Source organism: Podarcis tiliguerta (assembly GCF_965153285.1).
Source record: "Podarcis tiliguerta genome assembly, chromosome: 7".
In the NCBI taxonomy this organism is placed as follows: Eukaryota; Metazoa; Chordata; class Lepidosauria; order Squamata; family Lacertidae; genus Podarcis; species Podarcis tiliguerta.
In genome coordinates, this window is record NC_139540.1 from 16,175,666 (window position 1) to 16,190,270 (window position 14,605).

Below are 14,605 nucleotides of genomic sequence, written 5' to 3' on the forward strand. Positions count from 1 at the left end.
GGATTCGAACCGTCGACCAAGCCCAAGAGGCTCAGTGGTTTAGACCACAGCACCACCCACGTCACTGTTTCCAGGTGAGTCCTGGGGAACGGTACCACACTCCCGGCCCCGCCCTTGGTGATGCGCATGCTGGCTGTCTTTGCCTCTAAACACCCACACATTAGTGTGGCCAACTGCAAAGGAAGGCATCCCTGCAGCGAACTTCCTTTGGTGATGGCCAGGAGGATGCCGAGAGGAGGACCAGGCTGCGTGCATGACTTCAGCAGGACATCTCCATTGAAAAGCGTCTCTATAGTAACTAGGAAAGACCTTTCCCTGCCATCTTGGAGAACAACTCTTGGTCCAAGTAGACAGTCCCGGGACGTATGTATTTGCTCAATAGTCTTACACTGTCGTATGATTTGCCGAGGCCCTTCTGGGAGTCTTGAAGACAAGGCAATAACTTTGCAATAATAATAATAATAATAATAATAATAATAATAATAATAATAATAATAATAATAATTTATTATTTGTACCCCGCCCATCTGGCTGGGTTTCCCTAGCCACTCTGGGTGGCTTCCAACAAAGATGAAAAATACACTAAAATGTCACATATTAAAAACTTCCCTGAACAGGGCTGCCTTCAGATGTCTTCTGAATGTCAGGTAGTTGTTTATCGCTTTGACATCTGGTGGGAGGGCGTTCCACAGGGCGGGCGCCACTACCGAGAAGGCCCTCTGCCTGGTTCCCTGTAACTTGGCCTCTCGCAGTGAGGGAACCGCCAGAAGGCCCTCGGAGCTGGACCGCAGTGTCCGGGCAGAACGATGGGGGTGGAGACGCTCCTTCAGATATACTGGACCGAGGCCGTTTAGGGCTTTAAAGGTCAGCACCAACACTTTGAATTGTGCTCGGAAACGTACTGGGAGCCAATGTAGGTCTTTCAAGACCGGTGTTATATGGTCTCGGCGGCCGCTCCCGGTCACCAGTCTAGCTGCCGCATTCTGGATTAGTTGTAGTGGCTTCTAGCTGCCATGGCTGGAAGCAGAATGCCAGTTCTGTGGATCACAAGTGGAGATGGTTGCTCTTGTAAAGTCCTGCTTTTCGTCCTCCCATTGGTCTGATCCAGCAAAGTTCCTCATATGTTCCTCCCCCCGCACGCCCTTCCGCTACTTCTCCAGCTAATGTCTTTTGGGAGGAGGAAGCGAAACACACAACTTGCTGTCTTTTGGATTTTTTTCTTTTTCACAGAGTAATTTTGCCTTCACTGGCTTGGTTCGTGTAGCATTTATCCATATGTGTCAAGCCTGTTAGCTTAAAACTATTTTGCTAAAACGGTCCCATTTATTGTCATCTTAGCTAGTGTTATGCAAATATATATATATCTGCTTTTTTACTGTGTGAGGCTTCCCCCGCTACCCGCTCCCTGCTTGGTGAGAGCAACAAACTTGCCGCAGGTCAATTTAGGAACAGGTTTTTCGATAACAGCTTTTGTGAGGCACACAAAGCGAATTCACTGAAAAATATATCCTAGGAGAGGAGACAACACCATTTCCCTTTGTTTAAAAAAACCTGAAGAGCTGCGGAAGATTGGTGTTTCCCCCCCCCCCCCAATGAGAAGAGCCAAAACAATGGGAGCTGTTTCCTCTGGTGATGAGGTAGGTTTCGTTTCTTGGTGTGAATAAATCCTTAAGGATGGCACTAAAGTTTGCTGTGTTAAACAATTAACGGTAGTAAAGATGTCGCCATAAAGTGATGCATTCGATTGTGAAAGGGCTTCTAAAATGAAGAATTTCCGTATTGAATCTTGGTGTGTAACAACAAGTTAGGTGGCGGTCTGACCTTTTGGATTTCCTGGGCTCTGAGCATCAAGAGGTTTTCTTCATGGTTTTTTGAAATGCAGTTCACCCAAGTATCTTGACTTTTCATGGCCACGGAGACACAGAGGATTATTCTCAGTACTCTCGTGTTTTGCTTTGCTCAACAGTGTTATGCGTATTTAGAAAAAGTGATACGTAAACATTAAGCACTACTATACTAGCTTTCTGTTAGCGAAGAGAGAAACTGAGAGAAATCTCAACAAATACTACACACACACACACACACACACACACACGCACCTGGCTCAGATACAATGAAAAGCAAAGTTCTGCTTTCTCCTCCCTGCTCTTCTCTGCATGTGGGGGAGAGTTGAAAGTATCTGCTTTCAAACAAACCACCGTTTCCTGGGATGATCAAACTGAGCTGCGATTTGTTTAAACTATGGTTAGTGAAAACAAGCCGGAAACAAACCATGGCATGGTTTATTTTGAAACTACAATTTCAACAAACCACAGTTCCCTATTGTTGGAAAATGTGGGGAACATAGGCTTGTTGAAAAGTAGAAATGGTCTCCTTGTGGAAGCAAAAGAGGAAGGCTAAGCACACCAGCCCAATATTTGTGCTGGTTGTTCATTTACCAGGAAAACAACATTTCCCATTTAGGGTCATGTTCCGTATCAGCTTTCTGTATCTCAGTGACCTAATAAGATGTTGTTTATTTCTGTAGCTTTTCATTGAGTTCACCTTAATTCTTTTGCAGCACAATCCTATGCATAACTATTCAGAAGTAAGTCCAGTGGGATATACAGGTGGGTGTGTAGAGGACATACAGCAACCTTGGTGATTTTTGATGTGCTCAAAAGGGCTGATATTTCAGTGCAGTGTAGACTTAGGGCAAAAATCTATAAGAATTTCTGACATACAGGTTGCATTTGTAATTATTTTTCCCACACTGTTCCTGCTACCAGGGACGCGGGTGGAGCTGTGGTCTAAACCACTGAGCCTCTTGGGCTTGCGGTCGACGGTTCAAATCCCCATGACAGGGTGAGCTCCCGTTGCTCTGTCCCAGCTCCTGCCAACCTAGCAGTTCAAAAGCACACCAGTGCAAGTAGATAAATAGGTACCGCTGCGGTGGGAAGGTAAACGGCGGTTCCTTGCGCTCTGGCACTCATCACGGTGGCCTGTTGTGCCAGAAGATGTTTAGTCATGCTGGCCACATGACCCAGAAAGCTGTCTGTAGACAAACACCGGCTCCCTCGGTTTGAAAAGCAAGATGAGCGCTGCACCCCATAGTCGCTTTTGACTGGACTTCACATCCAGAGGTCCTTACCTCTCTCTTTTTTAACTTTACTAGGTAATTGGCAAGGGCAGAATGCTACAGCAGTATTTCCTGCACTTCCTTGGTGCATATTTATCAGCTACTCTCCAATCAGATTTCTAAAGGGAGGACTTTGGATGCTCCGACCTGGCTGGCAAAATATCTCCCTTGCTAGCATGGAACTATTGAGTGACCAGCATGTTTTGTTCGGGGATGGAAAAAATATCAAGTTACTAGTAGCGAGCGTCAAGTTTTCAGGTGCCTGGGAAACCAAGCATCTGAGACTTTTCCTTGTCTCTTCGTGTCCTGGATTCTTTTGCTTTTGCTGTGATATACTTTGTTGTTGTTTAGTCGTTCAGTCGTGTCCGACTCTTCGTAACCCCATGGACCAGAGCACGCCAGGCACTCCTGCCTTCCACTGCCACCCGCAGTTTGGTCAGACTCATGTTTGTAGCTTCGAGAACACTGTCTAACCATCTCGTCCTCTGTCGTCCCCTTCTCCTTGTGCCCTCCATCTTTCCCAGCATCAGGGTCTTTTCCAGGGAGTCTTCTCTTCTCATGACGTGGCCAAAGTATTGGAGTCTCAGCTTCACAATCTGTCCTTCCAGTGAGCACTCAGGGCTGATTTCCTTAAGAATGGATGCGTTTGATCTTCTTGCAGTCCATGGGACTCTCAAGAGTCTCCTCCAGCACCATAATGCAAAAGCGTCAATTCTTCGGCGATCAGCCTTCTTTATGGTCCAACCTTCTTATAGTGATATACTTAAGGGTCCACAAACTTCATTTAGTGTTCAAAACTAAAGGAAACAGATCCTCTCCCACCCTCTCCTGTAGTTCAAGTCTGCCAGAAGAAGAGGGAGAAGACTTCCAGGTTTCCCCCAAAACGTCACGTTTCCAACGTCACTTTTCCAAGTGCGGAAACCAAGTAAACAAATTGGTGAATTCTAGGTATAGAACCCTTTCAGGATTTTGTTTGTGAAGGGAAAAAAGGAGCAAGAAATGTAGACAACTCCCTGCGAAAGGCGATGGTAGAACTGTTCAGTTTGCTTGGCTTTTTTGTGAATTACTTGACCTAGCTCTCCCCACGCTGCTTTGTACAGAGTGTTTAAGACCATCAGGAATACCAGGCGGTGGTGTCTAGCCTTGAAAAGATTCTTGGCTCATTTATAAGCGTGCTGTCTCCGAATGTAAACAGTGTGAAAGGTTGAGCATGCAGAAGGTTATTAGTGCCCCAGGTGAAAATCCATTGGTGACCTCCCTTCTCGGTGCAAAATGAGGTTTAGGAAGGCTATTCGTGTTAACATAAAAAGGCTTTTGTGGCTCCCCCGCTAACGGTTGTTAGCTTTTTCAGAAAATGTTCTTGGAGAAAGCGTTCATTCTCTGCCTTATATTGCTTTTGTTCCATGCAGCCTCCTGAAAATTCGCCCTCACCCTGCTTTCACTCATGGATGGAGGGTCCTTAGCTCAGTGGGAGTGGACACATTTTGCATGCGAAAGGTCCCAGTGTTCTAGTCCCGGAATCTCCACTTAAAGACCCTCTCTGCTTGAGACTCTATAGAGCAGGGGTCTGCAACCTTTTTCAGCCATGGGCCTGTCCACCGTCCCTCAGACCATGTGGTGGGCCAGACTATATATTTTTTTTGGGGGGGGGGGGGGGCGGAATGAACAAATTCCTATGCCCCACAAATAAGGCAGAGATGCATTTTAAATAAAAGGACACATTCTACTCATGTAAAAAGACACTGATTCCTGGACCGTCCGTGGGCCAGATTGATAAGGCGATTGGGCCGCATCCAGCCCACGGGCCTTGGTTGCCTATCCTTGCTATAGAGCCACTGCCTTTTACAGCAGACTGGACTAGGTAGGTTGGACCATTAGTCTGACTCTTACAATCCTTTGGGTATCGCACATGGAGACAAGTGCTGCCAGCAGGCTTTTCATAGGTGTCTAGTTACGCATGTGAGAACAGGACGCAGTTGTAGGTGGGCCTTTGGCCGGACCCAGCAAGGCTCTTTTTCTTACATTGCACAGATCTTCAGGCAGTGCAGAATTTGGCTGCTTGTACTCCCGTGGGAGAGCATATCACGCCATTTTGTTTTTTGAGCTCAGCCGCAGTTGCTGGCAGTCCGTTTCCAAGTCCAACTCAAAATGACGATTTCCCCCCATTTCTACCCCAAGCCTTAAATGGCCCCGGGGGGGGGGGTGTTGTTTATTTCTCTCTCCACCCTTGGAGATGTTCTGGAGAGGCCATATTGGAGCACCAACTTTTAATCCGATAAAGTCAACGAGAGAGTGAGGAGCAGTGGCTTCTTGCCTGTTTATGGAATACAGTGGTGCCCCGCAAGACGAAATCAATTTGTTCTGCGAGTTTTGTCGTTCTACGAGTTTTTTCGTCTTGCGAAGCACCACTGCGTATTGACGGTTTCCTGTAGGAATGCATTGGCAGTTTAAAAAAAGGCGCAAGACGTTTCATCTTGCGAAGCAAGCCCATAGGGAAATTCATCTTGTGAAGCAACTCAAAAACGAAAAACCCTTTCGTCTAGCGAGTTTTTTGTCTTGCGAGGCATTCGTCTTGAGAGGTACCACTGTATAGTATTTGCCCCCCTGCTTCTCTAAGAAGTTTGAATTGGAAGAAGACTTCTGATGTGCTAATGCATGTCTGCTGATGATACATAAAGAATTACACCACTTTTAGAAGACATCTGAAGACATCTGGGACATTTTTAATGCTTGTTTTTACTATGTTTTTATATGTGCTGTAAGCTGTCCAGAGTGGCTTGGAAAAGCCAGCCAATTATTATTATTATTTATTATTATTAAATGTATTATTGTTTAAGTTTTCCAGCTGCTTCTAACTACATATCTAATAGTTTTAGAATGTTGTTCATTGAGGTTTTTAAATTATATTATATATATTTTAAAGAACTTTTTTCTATTTTAAAATGCATGCTTTTTTGGGGGGGGGTTAGTGGCTAAAAAGTGCAGTACTTTTTATGTAATTTATTGTATAGATTACACTATACATTATACATACAGGCTGATTGTCCTGTTCGTTGCCTGGACCCTGCCAACCTCCTCATTCAACACCTGCAACTTAAAATCTGCTTGGGGAAACTAGAACCAGTGTTCTCTAATTCAGGGAGACCTGTGTTCAAATTTCACAGGAAGCTGCCAAAATGTGGTCCATCTAGATCAGTATTGTCTACATGGACTGGTAGCAACTGTTTCAGGCATGGACCTCTCTACCAGTCCTTCCCTGGAGATGCTGGGGACCGAACCAGGAACCTTCTGAAGATGAAGCGGATGTTTTGCCATTGAGCTATAGGGGCTCAGCTATGGAACTCGCTGCGTGCCTTAGCTTAACCTGCCCCCAAAAGATAAAGTCAGAAAGCTAAATGTGATGTCTGCCTTCCTCTCAGCTCCTTGGAGGAAGGGTGGAATTAAAATGTAATGGACAACAGCAGAAGGTATCGTGTAAGTGAATTAAGACTGACTTTGCCATCCTTTACCCCCCCCCCATATTAAATTCTCCCCACCCACTTTTAATATAATCTCAGGAACAGGCTCTTCTGTGGAGATCCCTTGAGACGATTCCCTACATCGGTCTCCTCTTGCATTGCAGCTTACCGTATTTTTCGCCCTATAGGACGCACCGTCCCATAAGGCGCACCTAGTTTTTTGGGGGGGAAATAAAGGAAAAAAATTATTTCCCCCCCAGGCGCGGGGTTGGGGAAGCCCGAGCTTCCCCCGACCCCAGCCCCCAAACAGGCAGCTCTCTGCAAGCCGTGGGAGCCCAGTGCTGGCTCCCGCTGCTGGCGGAGAGGTCCGCGAAGCCTGGACGCGCTGAGCTCAGCGCGCGCAGGCTTCAGCATGCAGGCACCTCTCCGCCAGCAGCGGGAGCGCTCCCGCTGCTGGCGGAGAGGTCCGCGAAGCCTGGACGCGCTGAGCTCAGCGCGCGCAGGCTTCAGCATGCAGGCACCTCTCCGCCAGCAGCGGGAGTGCTCCCGCTGCTGGCGGAGAGGTCCGCGAAGCCTGGACGCGCTGAGCTCAGCGCGCGCAGGCTTCAGCATGCAGGCACCTCTCCGCCAGCAGCGGGAGCGCTCCCGCTGCTAGCGGAGAGGTCCGCGAAGCCTGGATGCGCTGAGCTCAGCGCGCGCAGGCTTCAGCATGCAGGCACCTCTCCGCAAGCAGCGGGAGCGCTCCTGCTGTTTGCGGAGAGGTCCGCGAAGCCTGCATTCGCCCCATAGGACGCACCCAGATTTCCCCTTCATTTTTGGAGGGGAAAAAGTGCGTCCTATAGGGCGAAAAATACGGTAATATAATTTTGCTGCGTGACCTTGGGTTCCAAAGGAAGTTAATTGGCTCCCACTCTTGGCCTCTGCATTCACATCCAACTTTTGTAAAAACTGATAGAACAGGAGGTATACGCTGTTGGTTTTTTGTTTGCTTTTTAACGTGATGGCCTAGAGGAGTAAAAAGATTGATAACTTGGGCAGCGGCTTGCAAACTCAAAAGCCAAAATGTATGTTGTAAAGGAAGCTAGGCATGCAGGTCTGTGTGATATTGGAGATGGGGAAAAATGTGATTAGTTTGTTACCTTGTGCCCCATAACACCTAAAACCACAGGCCTGCTAGGGTGGTCAGAATTCAATAGATGCACACTGTGACTTTTAATTGCTTTTGAGTGTGTTGGCGATACTCTGTCTTCCTTATTATTATTATTAGTTATATTTAATTTGGCATGCCGTAGACTTTAGGGGTTCGAGTTAGAATTGAAACCTCTTTTGTGTAGAAGTGCTGATTGCAAACCTCATCTTCATTCCCAAGGAGTAGGCAGTTGGAGTTAATAAGAAAGAGAATTCATCTGTGCCACCCTACAGAGAAGAGGAGACAAGGGGTACATTTTTCAAAAAGATATATATATTAAAGTAGCAGTGATTGCAGCCTCACTTTCACCTGCATTATTTTATGCCGATAGGCCTATGCAGTTGTTTAATATGTCCCCTGAGCAGATAGTTGCTTTATTGATTGCTTGGCACGGCTTCTGAATGTTTTCATGTTCCTGTATGCTGCCCTGAACTTTTGTGAGACGGCAGCGTAGAAATACTTTTGTAAATAAATATTTCAAATTCAAAGCTAGGTTCAATCATTCTCTCCCCGCTCCCCCCACCCCCAAAATGCTGCTGTCAGTACGATTAGAGAGTGAAAGGGGCAATTAATTCACCAAATATGACCTTGTCGAGGCACATGCATTCAGTTCTTCATTGCAGCCCACAACATCTGGAATCGGCAGATTGAAGGAGGCTGTGTTATGCTGAGATGTAGAAGGGGAATGCAGCTTAGGGGCTGCTGTTAGGATAACTAATTTCTATGGCAGATGAAGTCAGTGTGGCACCCTCCATTATTTGTTGGACTTCTGTAAGCCCTGAAACAAGTGTGGGGAACCTTTGCCCTCCAGATGTTGCTAAACTACAGCTCCATCACCCCTGGCCATTGGCCATGCTTGCCAGAGCTGATGGGAGATGTAGTTCGACAGCATCTGGGTGGCCAAAGGTTCACTTCATCTGCCCTAGACAACATTGCCAGTGGTCAGTGGGAATGGGAGTTGTTCACCAACATCTGGAGGGGACCACCTTGGGTAGCCCTGTTCTACAGCAATTCTTCCTTCATTGACTGGATTCAGTAAGTGGTTCAACGTGATGATCAAGCCTTGTGTCAGGCACCACTCTCACATGAATGAGGGTGTGCTGGGGGCAGAGGGCAGTTGGCTATCCATGTACTAGATCTGGGCTCTTTTCACACACTAAATACCCCATCCTGTAGAATTATCTGCACAATTGGAATGAATTTCTGGAACCAAATTGCTTTTTCTATGCAATCTGAGCAGGAGCAGTCGCCATTAAGAAAAAGGAGGCCAGAATAGGCCAATATCTACATGGACCTCTTTAAGTTCTCAGAGCTCGAGGTTGCCCTCTGGACTACCCAGATGTTTAACTGAGAATCAATCCCAGCCAGTCCATTTTGGCGACTTCAACCTTGGTTTAAGGAGCCATTTGGCGCCTAGCTTATATTGCTGAGTTTCTAACACTGCCTGGGTCCAGAAGTAGCTCTTCAGGTTTCCCAATCTGGCCCCTGCAGCCCTCTCCCACTGCCGCATCCCTCACCCACCCTGTTTCAGCCCTGAATGTTTCTGCCTGGCTGGACCATGTCCTTGGCTCTGACCAGGCCTCTTGCTTGTCTGAGTAGAGGATAGAGGGAAGTATGTTAAGTGTGTGTGTGCAGAAACCAGCCTCTTTTATAGAGGTGACATGTACATTAGTTGCTCTGCCTACTTTTTCTGGCATGCGGCCCCTGGAAGGCTGCCCACAAGAGAACGTGGCCCTCAGACTGGGAGAAAATGCCCCCCCCTCCTGAATTAGGCTATGCCAAGGAATTCTTTTGCTGCCAGTTTGATTCCTCCAGCAACACCCAGCGCTGTTCCTTTGTTTACCCTGTGTGGGGTGGAACAGATGGGCATGGAGGCCCACATTTGGAGTCCTCTCTTGGCTTCGCGTAGTTTTAATGCAACAGACGGCCACACATTAAGGTCCTTCTGGGAGGGGCGGCGGTGGCAAAGGGGGTGGGGAGAGGACTACCAAACAGCTTCAGTTAGCGTCATCCTTAAAATTACTCATGACTTCCCCAAAGCACACTGTGACCTCTACCAGCCGCCGTGCATTAACAGAGTTGTTCAGGGCTCTAGGAACACTTTGCCCATTAGCCTACTGTAGTTGCTGGTATGAATATTTAACACGGCAAGCCGTTCTTTTTAAATTTCTCTTTCTCCTTCTCTTCCTTTCCCCTCAACCCCCAGAACCTAGATGCTGATCTAGGGTGAGATATTGTTTAGGGGTGGTCAGTAGTGTGTGTGTGGGGGGTGTGTCAAGATTTAGTTTTAGAGGTCATTATTTTTGCCCCAATTATTAGTTCCTTTTATGAAGCATCAATGTATTGTTTCCTTTCAATGCATACTTGCAATCTACATAACTTGGCAATGTATACCGTGCCTGGCAATATACATCGGTATATTGCAAAATCTGAACTTTCGGTCGAAGTTTTAGGGCTTATTTTAAAGAAATTTGCCAAATTCTACACTTCTGATGTGGGTTGCCATACGTCCCAGGCATTGCAGTGTTTTCCTCCTAGACACTGTTTCCAACAGCCAAATGCCGTCTATGTCTGGGAAATTCTGTACGTATGGCAACCCTAGTTTTACTTACAGTGGTGCCTCGCAAGACGAAAAGAATCCGTTCCGCGAGTCTCTTCGTCTTGCGGTTTTTTCCTCTTGCGAAGCAACCCTATTAGCGGATTAGCACTATTAGCGGCTTAGCGGGCTTAGCGGATCAGCTGATAAGTGGCTTAGCGGATCAGCTGATAAGCGGCTTAGCGGATCAGCTGTTAAGTGGCTTAGCGGCTTGGGAAAAAGGGGGGGGGAAAGGAAAAAAACCCCGCAGGAACTCGCAAGACATTTTCGTCTTGCGAAGCAAGCCCATAGCAAATTCGTTTTGCGAAGCACCTCCAAAACGGAAAACCCTTTCGTCTAGCGGGCTTTCCGTCTTGCGAGGCATTCGTTTTGCAGGGCACCGCTCTGTGAGCCTCCCTGAGATTTTAGGATGAAGGGCAATATAGAAATGTAATAAAATAGATAAATAAAGGTGTTTCCACTAGCCTGTTGTTTATAGGACTCTTTAAATATTGCTAGGTCTTATATCCCTTAGGGAATATCGTGTTCTGAGCAGCCTTGAGTGTGGTTTGCTTCAGAAAGTTGGTGCACAAATGCTAGACTTTTCCACCTGCTGAGCTCTGGGAAAGAAGAGCCATGTTATAAATTAACCATGGCTCAAATCACGGTCCGTTAGGTCGGCCTTTGCCAACCTGTTTTGGACTACAACTCCCATCAGCCGCAGCTGGCGCATTCTGGCAGGGGCTGATGGGAGTTGTAGTCCAAAACCCTTGCAAGGCCTAGGTTTGCCTTTCCCCACTGCCCAGAACCTCTCCTTTTTTTCCTGCTAGGACTGTGAGAAAGTTTGCCTTAAAAAAAAAACATTCCTCTTTCTCCGCTTTTCACCTCTGGTTTCGCAAAAGGCCTCTACTTTCCAGCCTCCCCTCCCCCATCCTTTCCTCTCCCCCCATCCCACCCCCTCCGAAAAATATCCCCCTTTGCTACCAAGGGACCAATGAGCGGCATCATTTCTGACAGGATTTGCGTTTGAACTTCACTTGAGCACAATAGATTCCCTGCGACTTTGCCTGAGCTCTGTTTAAATGAATTCCGGACATTTCATGGGTCGCTGGCCTCTTTTTCATCTGCGGGGGGGGGGGGGAATGGAATGTCTAGAAGGCAGAATGACTTTTGAGGGCACTAAAAGATTTACCATGTCTGGGGCAACCCCTGAACTTCTATTTAAAGGGGGGGGGGGGAAATCCCGCAAAACAAAAGGCATCCTATTAGTGGCAATAATAATAAGTGACAAAAATTACCAATTTCACCTTTCTGCCGGTAGGTTAGGAGGCTTCTTAAAAGAGCGATACAACAGCAAAAGCAGCTGTAAACCCACCCTGTGACCCTCGGATGACGGGTATATAAATTTAATAAATAAATAGATCAAGCTTTCATATGATAATCAGATTATTAAAATGCCAAGCGAATCAGCTGATTTTTGTGGTTGAGTGAAGCAAGGAATAACTAATGCAGCTATGTGGGGTGTGTGTGCGCTTTTTCTTTAAATAAAACTGTGCACCTCATAAGTGCGTCTCAATGAAGCGAATGCAGTCTAATTTCTGCAGTCTTAATTTCCAGTTGCTTTTTTCCTGCTAGCTAGAAACTCGTGACTTCAGCATTGGCAGGAAAGCGATTGTCAAAAGGAGTGTTGGATAATGTCTTTTTAACGGATGAAACAGGCTTTGGAGTTGTGTTTTGTAACCCAGGAATATAGCCAAAGCGGGTGTCCCTCAGATGTTCATTGGACTCCAACTCCCATCAGCCTCAGTTAGCATGGTCTGTGGTCAAGGGATGCTGGGAGTTGGAGTCCCCACAACATGTGGGAGGGCCCCACATTGGACACCCTTGTTGCAGCCTCCTGGGTTGACTACTGAAGTCAGAGGCCAGATCTAGGTTTGAGGCAAAACACAACCCACCCTGGGCCATGTGCCTTCTGGTGTGTCTGAAAATCTATGTTGTTGTCATTTAGTCGTGTCCGACTCTTCGTGACCCCATTGACCAGAGCACGCCAGGCACTCCTGTCTTCCACTGCCTCCTGCAGTTTGGTCAAACTCATGCTGGTAGTTTCAAGAACACTGTCTAACCATCTCATCCTCTGTCATCCCCTTCTCCTTGTGCCCTCCATCTTTCCCAACATCAGGGTCTTTTCCAGGGAGTCTTCTCTTCTCATGAGGTGGCCAAATATTGAAGCCTCAGCTTCACGATTTGTCCTTCCAGTGAGCACTCAGGGCTGATTTCCTTCAGAATGGGGAGGTTTGATCTTCTTGCAGTCCATGGGACTCTCCAGAGTCTCCTCCAGCACTGTAATTCAAAAGCATAAATTCTTTCACGATCAGCCTTCTTTATGGTTCAGCTCTCACTTCCATACATCACTACTGGGAAAACCATAGCTTTAAGTATACGGACCTTTGTCAGCAAGGTGGTTTACAGTCAGCACCTATGTCCTTTATGGTCTGGGTCCTATATTTCAGAAACAGCCTCCTTCTCGCAGATGGGCTACCTTTCCAGGTTGAAGAGCCCCATCACTTCCCTCTCCCACCCAACACATGCAGAAACTGCCTACTTGACCACTGAACCCACTATTGGTCTCGTCCACTCAATCTTCCAGAGCCTGTCTTCGCATGCAGGGGAAGTCCCTAACTCTCTGAGGGTTTGAGAGACCCACCGGCTACCCTCACCTAGTTTAGCCAGCCGGTTAAAGCTTTTCCCAGGATGTGGGTGCTGTCTCATGCTGACAGCCTTGAGGAGCCACAGGTGGGGCCGAAAGGTGAACAAACTACCTCTGAAGGAGCACAATGTGTGCCTCCCCCCCAAAATTAAGGAAGATACAGTAGTAAAAAAATAAATGGAAAGACTTAATAATTTTGTGGCCTCATGTGCATTTGAAAAATAAATAGGGATTGCTCGTTGATGTTTGTGTGTGCATTCTAATGGTGGAGGATTGTAGCAAATGAAAAACAGTGCGCTTTACCTGAGCAACAAAAGTGTTCAAAATATCCTTTATTTTCCTCGCCCAGTCTCTGAGAGGACCAGAAATGCCCCTTAGCTGCTTGTTCCTGCAATTTCATTTGTAATGCTCTGTGTTTCGTAGGTCTGCTAAGCCTGACTGCCACCACCGCTGCTCGCTGCCTTCCATACTATTTTTGGAATGTGTTTGTTCAGGCCAGATGTACAAGATAAAAGGATCTCCCGGGAGATCCTGTGCAGAGCTGACACCCGTAGGCAAATCTGCACAGGATGCTGGGAGCAGAAGGGATGTTCCCAGGAGCTAGAAGCTGCCCACAGTTTGCAGGGAGCAAAGAAGGGAACGAGGCCGTGGCTCAGCTGCAGAACACATGCTTTGGGTGCAATAAAGTCTTGGGTTTGGTCCCTGGCTTCTTCAAATTAAAAGGATCTCAGGTGGAAGTGCCGCTCCACACCTCCCACCAAAGTCCTTGGAGAGCTGCTGGTTACACAATTGATCTGGAGCGATATGTGGCCATTTCCTATTCGCAGATATATTCGAAGTGCCTTTAAGCAGCGCTGCCTTTCTCACACCCTGGGCTCTGTCTTGTCACAGCTGCATGACTGAAGCATTGTGTGTGAAGTGTATCCCATGGGGGGGAATTAACCACTGAGTAAGGACGCCCACCTGCGTGCCTAACTTGTCTTGATCAAACAGGTATCTGAGATAACCAGTAATTACTCTCACACTTTTAAAATTTCTGCTTCAGAAATGTCAAAATGTTGCCCCTTTTTTTTAAAAAAAAGCACATAAAATATACCGAAGCATAAAGATTTTATATGGTGGCACCTGATGGGAATTGGCACACAGCAGATTTTAAAGCGTACACCCAAATATTCCCTCCCCACACATATGTAACTAATGTGGACGGAATCTGTGCCACCTTCTAACGTTCAAAAATTAGCGGAATGTGACATTTCATTGGAACAACCTTTATGTAGATTAATTATGACCTGAAGAGGGATCATGGTGCTCAGTGAGAGAGCTAGATAAAGCCCTGTTCAGAGGTTAACTGCTCCAACAAAACTAGGGTTAATGCTAACCATGGTTTCATTATAACCATGGTTTCACGGTTCCCTCATAACCGTGGTTTGTGAGCATGCTTCAAAATTTATAGCTTCAGTTTCTGATTTAATAGGGAGCTGCAGTTAATAGTTTCTGTTGGTGCAGGTGTCGTATTAAATTCAAGACACAAAGTGGAGTGGAATCTGCTCCAGAAAGC

General features: G+C 46.8%; 1 protein-coding gene and 1 long non-coding RNA gene across 2 annotated transcripts in view; one reads left to right on the forward strand and one right to left on the reverse strand.

Annotated features, from left to right (window-relative positions):
- Positions 1 to 14,605, forward strand: part of EXT1 (exostosin glycosyltransferase 1) — a 265,219-nt gene that overhangs the window by 30,109 nt on the left and 220,505 nt on the right. The window lies entirely within an intron of this gene.
- LOC310682266 lies at positions 7,457 to 11,449 on the reverse strand. Its single transcript, XR_014513828.1, has 3 exons — positions 11,325 to 11,449; positions 9,287 to 9,356; positions 7,457 to 7,992 (listed from the first exon to the last, which is right to left on the reverse strand). It is a non-coding gene; the product is annotated as an uncharacterized lncRNA (long non-coding RNA).